Genomic DNA, 10,375 nt, shown 5'->3' on the forward strand with positions numbered 1-10,375 from the left:
GCTTCACTGAGCGCAGGTTTTAAAAGGTTATCAGAAAGGTTAGCCTTCCTATGCATGAGCCTTACCCCTGAACACACTTCTAGAAGCACAATCTTTGGTGTTTTTTATTTTATTTTATTTTTTGTCCTTTTTTGTGAGACCAGCCACACCGCACTCAGCCAGTGAGTGCTGTGAGTGCACCGGTCATCCCTATATAGGATCCGAACCCACAGCGGGAGCGCTGCTGCACTCCCAGCTCCACACTCTCCCAAGTGCGCCATGGGCTCGGCCCAAAACTACATTATTATTTTTTTTTTTTGTCTTTTTCGTGACCGGTGCTCAGCCAGTGAGCACACCGGCCATTCCTATGTAGGATTCGAACCCGCGGCTGGAGCGGTGCTGCGCTCCCAGCGCTGCACTCTCCCGAGTGCGCCACGGGGCCGGCCCTTTTGGTGTTTATTTTAAATGAACATCTGTCTTATCTAGGATGAAGAGTTCTAGTAGGATCAAAAATTAAAAAGGAAAACCTCATGGGGTAGACCTTCCAAGAAAAATATACAAGTAAATAAATATTAATACATTTTACTAATTTTAAAACCTTGAGATGTCAACACAGACCATGAGCTAAATTTAAAAGCAAACAAAAACAAAACTAAAAAAAAATACTTTCAACTTACGTTCCTGCAACTCCCATCTACCCAGTCTATACCTGGCTAAGTCCTCTTTTTCCAACCAACACCTCACTCATCCCTGCCCTGGGGAAGCCTCTCGCAGTGAAGCCCATCTAACAGTCCACACAGCCCTGTAATCCTCCTTGACTTCAGGTTTTCATTCCTTATTTCATATCCATTTTCCTCCCTGCACCTAATACACACAAGGACAAGGACAGGGACTATCTTGTTTGCCACCAGCAATTATCCCGGCCCTTGGGTGTGAAGATGGGTCTCAGGAATAAATGAAAGCAAAGAGTTGCTACTCTAAATGCATAAATGATCACATGAATCAACAATAAAGATGCAAACACTCCAATAGAAAAATGGGCAAAATGAGCATGTTCATAAAAATAAATGCTAAATAAAATGACACCATTTTTTAACCCATTTTCCCTTCCCTTTAACTTAAAAAATGAAAAGAAAAACTAACACATACCTCCCCTAGATATGGGCAGTGGTCAGTCTTGTGGACTGCTATAACCTTTCTGCGTAGGGCACTTTGGCTCTATGTATTGACATCTTTAAAACGTGCATGCCCTTTAGCTCAGCAATTCTAGGAATATGTTCTAAGAATATATACAAGTACTTATCTATAAAATGATCAGTGCAGCATTGTGTCTAATAGCAAAGAGAAATCAAAATAAGCAATAACAGAGGATTGGTTAAATGATGCACATTAGTAAAATGAAATGATATGTAGCATTTCTAGTTAACATTTACTGTACCCTTATATGGGCCAGACACTGCACTAAGTACTTAAAATGCACTGTCTGATTTAATCCTTGGAACACTTTATGAAGTGGGCATTACTATGATGGCCATTTTCCATGGGAGAAAATTACGATTTAAAGAGATGCAGTAACTAGTTCAAAGTTACAGAGCTAGTAAGGAGCAGAACCAGGGGCAGTCCCCAAGACCAGGTCCTAGGTCACTAAGCTATCTGCCCTCATGTTAAAGGTGTCAAATGTACATTTAATGGCATGAAAAGGTGTTCCATGTTCCTGATATGTTAACCAAAGAGATTGCAAGACAGTACACAATACAATCACCTTTTTATAAAATATATATTATATAAAATACATGGATTTTTATGTTTATGTGCACTCATGCATATCTGTGTTTATCCTTGTGCAAGAACTAGAAGAATTACATTAAAGATTGTCTCAGGGCAGCAGGACCACAAAGTTTTTCTTTTCTTTTTGCTTACCCAATGTTTTACAGTTTTCTAGAATGAGAATAGTTCACTTGTGTAATACTTTTAAAAAATTTTTAAATCTGAAATCAAAGTAGCCTGGAACTTCAAAGGACCTTACGCTTCACCTAGTATAATCTTCTTGCTACCAAAAAGACCAAAGCCCAGAGAAATCATGTGAGCACAGCCTGGTATCTTAGCTAATTGCCACCAGAGCCCAGATTGGGATCAGCCTACTGGTCACCAGCCCCAGGCTCTTAGCACTGCCCTGGCCCATGTAAGGCAGCAAGTGTCTCCTGTGCAGTGAAGAATGACAGAATTTGAACATGTTCATTTTTCTGAGTGCCCAACAGTGCACCTTCTCTCACTATGACAAGCACCCTGAGTGATGTCAGGGAGCTGCACAAAACAGCACATGCCCTGTGAGATGAAAGGCCTGACGAACATTCCACTGCAGCCTGGTGGTCAGATGGACTCCACACAGCTATGGGTCTCTCCTCTGACCCAACTGCTCTTAGCGATGTATATCAACATCCCCTGGCAACTTTCTACAAAGATGGGGTCCCCCATGAGTTTCTGACTCAGGGGGTATAGAGAGGGGCCTACATCAGAGTATTTTGAAACACCTTTTCATGTGACTCTAATGTACACCTCCATTTAAGGAACACTGGTCTATATAAATCTTCCAGAGTCAGTGTCTTAACTGGGAACTAGACACAGTTGGTTTCATCCTAATTTAAAACCCGTCTGCTGTTAGGAGGAACAGACGCATTCCTCTCTGCCAGCAGCCTTGAAGTGGATCTGTGCTCCTTTTTAGTTGTTGTTTCTAATCCTAAAATGACGAACATTATGAAGGGCAAAGGGAATGTTGGCATGTGCCACCACATTGCTCAGACAGAGCTGGCTAAACCTCCCGTCAGGAAACTCCGATCCCAAGGCTGGTCAGGGAGAGAGCCAGCACGAGGGCAGACCTGGAAGCTACTTGAGAACCAGAGCTGGGTCTAGGCTTTGTCCAGCAGGGACGACTGACCAGCTACGATCTTTCCAAACACCCACAGGGTTAGAGCAGATGTCAGCGCTCCAGAAAGAGCTCAGAATGCTCGACTCATTCTTGGCATCCATAACCAGAGGCAGTGAAAGTGATTCTGAAGCAAACCTTCTCCAGAAACAAGAAGAGGTTGGTCCTCTCTGGTTACGCTTTAATAAAATAAAATTGAAGGAAGGACGAATCACAATGTCATCAACGTGATTGTTTACTACCTGCCTGTTCCTGTCACAAAGGACTGATGGAATTATAACATTTCCTCTTTTTATTAAAATGTAGAAGAGAGCGGGGACATTGACAGCAGACTAGATAGTTCCACCAGCCATCGCTGCTAAAACAGGGGTCAAGGAATCATGGACAAGCCAAGGTCCTTCCACTGAAGGAGAAAGCACAAAAATATGGAAAGTGGCCCCATTCAGAAAGGAGCAGAAATCTCTTAAAATAAAATGGGAAGCAAAGGTAGGGAGTAGAAAAAAAGAAACAAGAAAAATTAAGATGCACTTGTAAAATTGTGAAACGCATTATGCTATATTACCAATAATTTTAGTGACTGCTCACTTAGGAACGTTTCTCTTCAAAAAGAAAAATAGAACAGCAAAGGTAGGGAGTAGAAAAAAAGAAACAAGAAAAATTAAGATGCACTTGTAAAATTGTGAAATGCATTATGCTATATTACCAATAATTTTAGTGACTGCTCACTTAGGAACGTTTCTTTTCAAAAAGAAAAATAGAACAGCTTTTTTTCTTAGTTGAATAATAATAGAGAGAATTTTAAATACTTGATTGTGTTTTTTGCTTTTTGACATTGTTTATATTTGTGATTTGTATATTTTAATACATAAGTAGATTTTAAATAAATCCTACCTGGGAACCCTTATTAGATATTTTGATTCTTTAAACATTCCTATATTTAACTAGACTACTGAACTCTGTAAAAAATTAGGAATACATTATGATTATAATGAACAGTACAGCTAAAAACGAAAATTGCAATAATAAATGTTTTGTTTAAAATTATTTCCAATTCCTCTAACATGGGAGGTACTCATTGATCCTCGGTTAGAAGAATGTGCTGCCCTTGCTCATTAACATGCACAGTTTGGGGTATTTTTGCATCCTTGGTAACTTCATGGTACCCAAGACTGCTGTGGCTGGGGACACCTTAACCCAGCTGAGTGCAGTACGAAGAAAGCAACCCCATGCCTAGGGCTGGGTCTCAGCTCCCTGTGCATCTCCAGCCTCGAAGCTGCAGCAGCGAGTGTCTCCTGTCTACACAACTTCCACAACACAGCCTGAGTAAGTCCCCGAGGCAGAGACCTGCACTCTCCTCCTTTCCCACTGATGAAATCTCCATCCGTATCCAAGGAAGTCCAAACCCAAACCTCTCAGCCTTTCTCTGACTCAAGGCTGCTGTCTCACAGCTAGAAAGCATTTGCCCCAGGGATTATATAAATTTGGCAAAAATACTGTGGGAATAACATGAGCCATAGAGGCAGAAGGCAAAGGTTCAAGTCACAGTGCAGTCCTTACTTGCATTGGTGATAGGAAACCTCCCTGAGCCAACTCTAGGCTGATTATTACGAAGCCAAAACCTGTAGGCAGGGATAATACCACTTCTGTGTCCTTCATGAGGCTGGGTGGCAAGCAACTATGTTGAAGCACTTGGTACCCTGCACAGTGCCTAAAAATACCAGGTGAGGATGGAGAAATGGAGACTGGCCTCTGCTCTCCACTGCACCACATCCACTCTGGTCCACGGCCTCACCTGCCGCACACAGCACCTCTCTCCTTGTGCACACAGGCCCCGGGAGCCTCCACAAGGAGCTCTGGGAAGGTGGGTTTCCTGGCTGCCCACCTGGAGGGGTCACGAGCTAGCCTTGTCCTGCTGAGACCTGTCTGCTGACCCCCAGACAGCGTCCGCTGAGGGTTTCTCTGCCTGATACCCGTGAGCTGGTGATGCTCCTGTTCTATGGCTTCAGTTCATTGTCACCTTCGCTTTCTGCAGCAGGGGCTGGTTTAGTCAAAAAGAGTGCTCTGCAATAACAGCGTTAAACAAATAGCACTAAGCCTGGTATTTTTAGATACGTTAAAATTCTCTCTAAGCGCAGTGCGAGGGCCTGAAAAACTCAGGCTGTTTCCTATGGCTGGGTGAATACTGATAAGAGCTTTATCCAATTTACAAGGCAAGAGAGGGAAATAATCATGTGTGATGGAATTGGACAAATAATCCAGCTCCAAACAATTATGAAATATAATATAATTACTGAATACTGTGCCAGGGTCCTGGCAGTACCAAATTCTTCTTTACACCAATCAAAGATAATCTAGAATCGTGATGCTCACAGGCCTCACGAGTAACCAAAAACCATAGGCAACTAAACACAAGACAAAACCAATACACACGTGCACGTACAGCACACACACCCTGTCTTCTACGTTTCTGTGAACTGATTCTACAGTGCTCCGTGGACACGTCCCCTCACGAGTAACCAAAAACCATAGGCAACTAAACACAAGACAAAACCAATACACACGTGCACATACAGCACACACACCCTGTCTTCTACGTTTCTGTGAACTGATTCTACAGTGCTCCGTGGACATGTCCCCGCGTTCCCCATCAGGTGAGAGAAAGCCCTTTAATGCCAGCCCCCCCCCCAAAATCTAATTCTGTATATCAAGGAGAAATTCATATTCTACTGGTGATTTCTTAGAGAGATGGGGAAGACATTTCATCACAGAATCCACACTGCAGAAATGGATCACACTCCCCAGCCATCTGCTCCCCACCCCGGGATTCCCTGTCCCACACGGCACGTCGCCCTCCCCCACTCTGTCCCCACTGTTGGAGAGGGCTGGCGCTCCTTGGCTGCAGGACTTATGCCACCGAAAACATGACTTCCCCACCTCCTGCTTACAGGATGAGGCCCAGCCACAGAGGTGGGACGTCAGGTGAACGTTTGCAGCTGGAACCTTCGTTTCGCTGGGTAGTAGTTTGGACTGTGGTTTGGGTAAAATAAGGCAAGAATCAGAGAAAACTGAGAACAGTGAAAAGGAAATTGGGAAGGGGGTTCAGAGGCAGGGGAGAGACCCACCCTCCCTTGATCCTCACTTAAATGTGAAGAAAGCCGGTCAACCCAATTGGAAAGACGGGGGGTGCTGGGGGAACCGCAGCTTAGTTCCATCTTCAGTCACCTGACAACTCTCCTCTCGTGTTTCCCCTAATAACTCAGGAAGACGCAGGCACACAGAGGCAGAGCTGCCCTTCTCCCCAAAGTTAGTGGGACCCTAGTGGCAGGTGACTCTCCAGGTCCCCAGAGGAGACTGCAAGACATCAGAAGAACTGAGCAGTGGCCCCAGATCTGAGGTGCTGGCTCTTCAACACAGTTCTGGTTCCCCCTGAGCTGCTTCCCAACAAGCCCTCACTCCCTGTGGCTGTGCCACGTGTTCAACCACAGGCTTCTCTTGACGCCCACTGCGTCTGACCACCCTGAAGACCAGGCTCTCCCCAGGAGGGCACGCCGCCCCCTGCCAGGCCCCCCACGGCAGCCCACAGGCCTCTGAACGGCTATCAGGCAGCTCTTTCTGAGATTAAAATCTCCCCCCACCCCACCCCCAGGTTTCTGCTGAAATNAAAGGTAGGGAGTAGAAAAAAAGAAACAAGAAAAATTAAGATGCACTTGTAAAATTGTGAAATGCATTATGCTATATTACCAATAATTTTAGTGACTGCTCACTTAGGAACGTTTCTTTTCAAAAAGAAAAATAGAACAGCTTTTTTTCTTAGTTGAATAATAATAGAGAGAATTTTAAATACTTGATTGTGTTTTTTGCTTTTTGACATTGTTTATATTTGTGATTTGTATATTTTAATACATAAGTAGATTTTAAATAAATCCTACCTGGGAACCCTTATTAGATATTTTGATTCTTTAAACATTCCTATATTTAACTAGACTACTGAACTCTGTAAAAAATTAGGAATACATTATGATTATAATGAACAGTACAGCTAAAAACGAAAATTGCAATAATAAATGTTTTGTTTAAAATTATTTCCAATTCCTCTAACATGGGAGGTACTCATTGATCCTCGGTTAGAAGAATGTGCTGCCCTTGCTCATTAACATGCACAGTTTGGGGTATTTTTGCATCCTTGGTAACTTCATGGTACCCAAGACTGCTGTGGCTGGGGACACCTTAACCCAGCTGAGTGCAGTACGAAGAAAGCAACCCCATGCCTAGGGCTGGGTCTCAGCTCCCTGTGCATCTCCAGCCTCGAAGCTGCAGCAGCGAGTGTCTCCTGTCTACACAACTTCCACAACACAGCCTGAGTAAGTCCCCGAGGCAGAGACCTGCACTCTCCTCCTTTCCCACTGATGAAATCTCCATCCGTATCCAAGGAAGTCCAAACCCAAACCTCTCAGCCTTTCTCTGACTCAAGGCTGCTGTCTCACAGCTAGAAAGCATTTGCCCCAGGGATTATATAAATTTGGCAAAAATACTGTGGGAATAACATGAGCCATAGAGGCAGAAGGCAAAGGTTCAAGTCACAGTGCAGTCCTTACTTGCATTGGTGATAGGAAACCTCCCTGAGCCAACTCTAGGCTGATTATTACGAAGCCAAAACCTGTAGGCAGGGATAATACCACTTCTGTGTCCTTCATGAGGCTGGGTGGCAAGCAACTATGTTGAAGCACTTGGTACCCTGCACAGTGCCTAAAAATACCAGGTGAGGATGGAGAAATGGAGACTGGCCTCTGCTCTCCACTGCACCACATCCACTCTGGTCCACGGCCTCACCTGCCGCACACAGCACCTCTCTCCTTGTGCACACAGGCCCCGGGAGCCTCCACAAGGAGCTCTGGGAAGGTGGGTTTCCTGGCTGCCCACCTGGAGGGGTCACGAGCTAGCCTTGTCCTGCTGAGACCTGTCTGCTGACCCCCAGACAGCGTCCGCTGAGGGTTTCTCTGCCTGATACCCGCGAGCTGGTGATGCTTCTGTTCTATGGCTTCAGTTCATTGTCACCTTCGCTTTCTGCAGCAGGGGCTGGTTTAGTCAAAAAGAGTGCTCTGCAATAACAGCGTTAAACAAATAGCACTAAGCCTGGTATTTTTAGATACGTTAAAATTCTCTCTAAGCGCAGTGCGAGGGCCTGAAAAACTCAGGCTGTTTCCTATGGCTGGGTGAATACTGATAAGAGCTTTATCCAATTTACAAGGCAAGAGAGGGAAATAATCATGTGTGATGGAATTGGACAAATAATCCAGCTCCAAACAATTATGAAATATAATATAATTACTGAATACTGTGCCAGGGTCCTGGCAGTACCAAATTCTTCTTTACACCAATCAAAGATAATCTAGAATCGTGATGCTCACAGGCCTCACGAGTAACCAAAAACCATAGGCAACTAAACACAAGACAAAACCAATACACACGTGCACATACAGCACACACACCCTGTCTTCTACGTTTCTGTGAACTGATTCTACAGTGCTCCGTGGACATGTCCCCGCGTTCCCCATCAGGTGAGAGAAAGCCCTTTAATGCCAGCCCCCCCCCCAAAATCTAATTCTGTATATCAAGGAGAAATTCATATTCTACTGGTGATTTCTTAGAGAGATGGGGAAGACATTTCATCACAGAATCCACACTGCAGAAATGGATCACACTCCCCAGCCATCTGCTCCCCACCCCGGGATTCCCTGTCCCACACGGCACGTCGCCCTCCCCCACTCTGTCCCCACTGTTGGAGAGGGCTGGCGCTCCTTGGCTGCAGGACTTATGCCACCGAAAACATGACTTCCCCACCTCCTGCTTACAGGATGAGGCCCAGCCACAGAGGTGGGACGTCAGGTGAACGTTTGCAGCTGGAACCTTCGTTTCGCTGGGTAGTAGTTTGGACTGTGGTTTGGGTAAAATAAGGCAAGAATCAGAGAAAACTGAGAACAGTGAAAAGGAAATTGGGAAGGGGGTTCAGAGGCAGGGGAGAGACCCACCCTCCCTTGATCCTCACTTAAATGTGAAGAAAGCCGGTCAACCCAATTGGAAAGACGGGGGGTGCTGGGGGAACCGCAGCTTAGTTCCATCTTCAGTCACCTGACAACTCTCCTCTCGTGTTTCCCCTAATAACTCAGGAAGACGCAGGCACACAGAGGCAGAGCTGCCCTTCTCCCCAAAGTTAGTGGGACCCTAGTGGCAGGTGACTCTCCAGGTCCCCAGAGGAGACTGCAAGACATCAGAGGAACTGAGCAGTGGCCCCAGATCTGAGGTGCTGGCTCTTCAACACAGTTCTGGTTCCCCCCGAGCTGCTTCCCAACAAGCCCTCACTCCCTGTGGCTGTGCCACGTGTTCAACCACAGGCTTCTCTTGACGCCCACTGCGTCTGACCACCCTGAAGACCAGGCTCTCCCCAGGAGGGCACGCTGCCCCCTGCCAGGCCCCCCACGGCAGCCCACAGGCCTCTGAACGGCTACCAGGCAGCTCTTTCTGAGATTAAAATCTCCCCCCACCCCACCCCCAGGTTTCTGCTGAAATGCCTTCAGAACAGAACTTCCCTTTGCTTTTAGGGAAAAGCTCAAGTCTTTAAATGGCTCACAAAGCCCTTCATGATGCGGCCTCGTCCTTTAACAGCCTTCCCACACACCAGCCCCTTGGAGCTTCTTTAGGTTCCTTGAGCAACTAAGCTCTTGCTCACCTCGGATCCTTACGCATGCTGCCTCCCTCCTACTCCTGCTCCCCTCTCCCTCCCAGTCCACTCTGCAAAGAGCCAATTTCTTATCCTCCCTCATGGGTCACATCAATAGTGTCTCCCCAGGGAGGCTGTCCCTGACAACCCTATCTAAGTCAGGTTCCACCCGCACAAAGCTGCACAGTCATGATTCTCTGACACAGCAACCTGTGGCTCCCAGCTCCATGACTCCTAACATTTGCAGTCACCAATTTTTTTATTCATTTTTTTATTGTCCATCCAAGAAGCTTACTGTTATTTGCAGGATGTCAGAGGCTATGGTTTATTTACCCAGCATCAGCACCAGGCATATGGAAGGTTCCTGAAATCATATTGTCATAAAATATTATAACATACACTTCTCTTGGACCTTTCAGACAGACCAGAGAGAATGGCCACGCCTGTACTGGAGAAGACTGGAGTGATGACGGCCTGAATCAGGGATTGCAAAGTCCTGGAAACAACATGGGCGGGTCTGGTAGACAGGCTCATAGGGTAGCTCTCCAAAGCCCAGATGATAAGTCTGGCTTGATCTGGCTCCATGCCTTGAGTGGAACAATGTTATAAACTTGAGTGTACCCAGAGATTGGTAAGAGTCTCGACGCCATGCTGCATGGAGTAGGGAAACGCTCTGAGACTTGACTGGCAAAGACGTAAGACAGGGTAATGTCTTCTGTCACAGGAGGAACTATCAGTTCTGAACGAAAGCAAAC

This window comes from Galeopterus variegatus, unplaced genomic scaffold (assembly GCF_000696425.1).
Source record: "Galeopterus variegatus unplaced genomic scaffold, G_variegatus-3.0.2 Scaffold795, whole genome shotgun sequence".
Taxonomy (NCBI): Eukaryota; Metazoa; Chordata; class Mammalia; order Dermoptera; family Cynocephalidae; genus Galeopterus; species Galeopterus variegatus.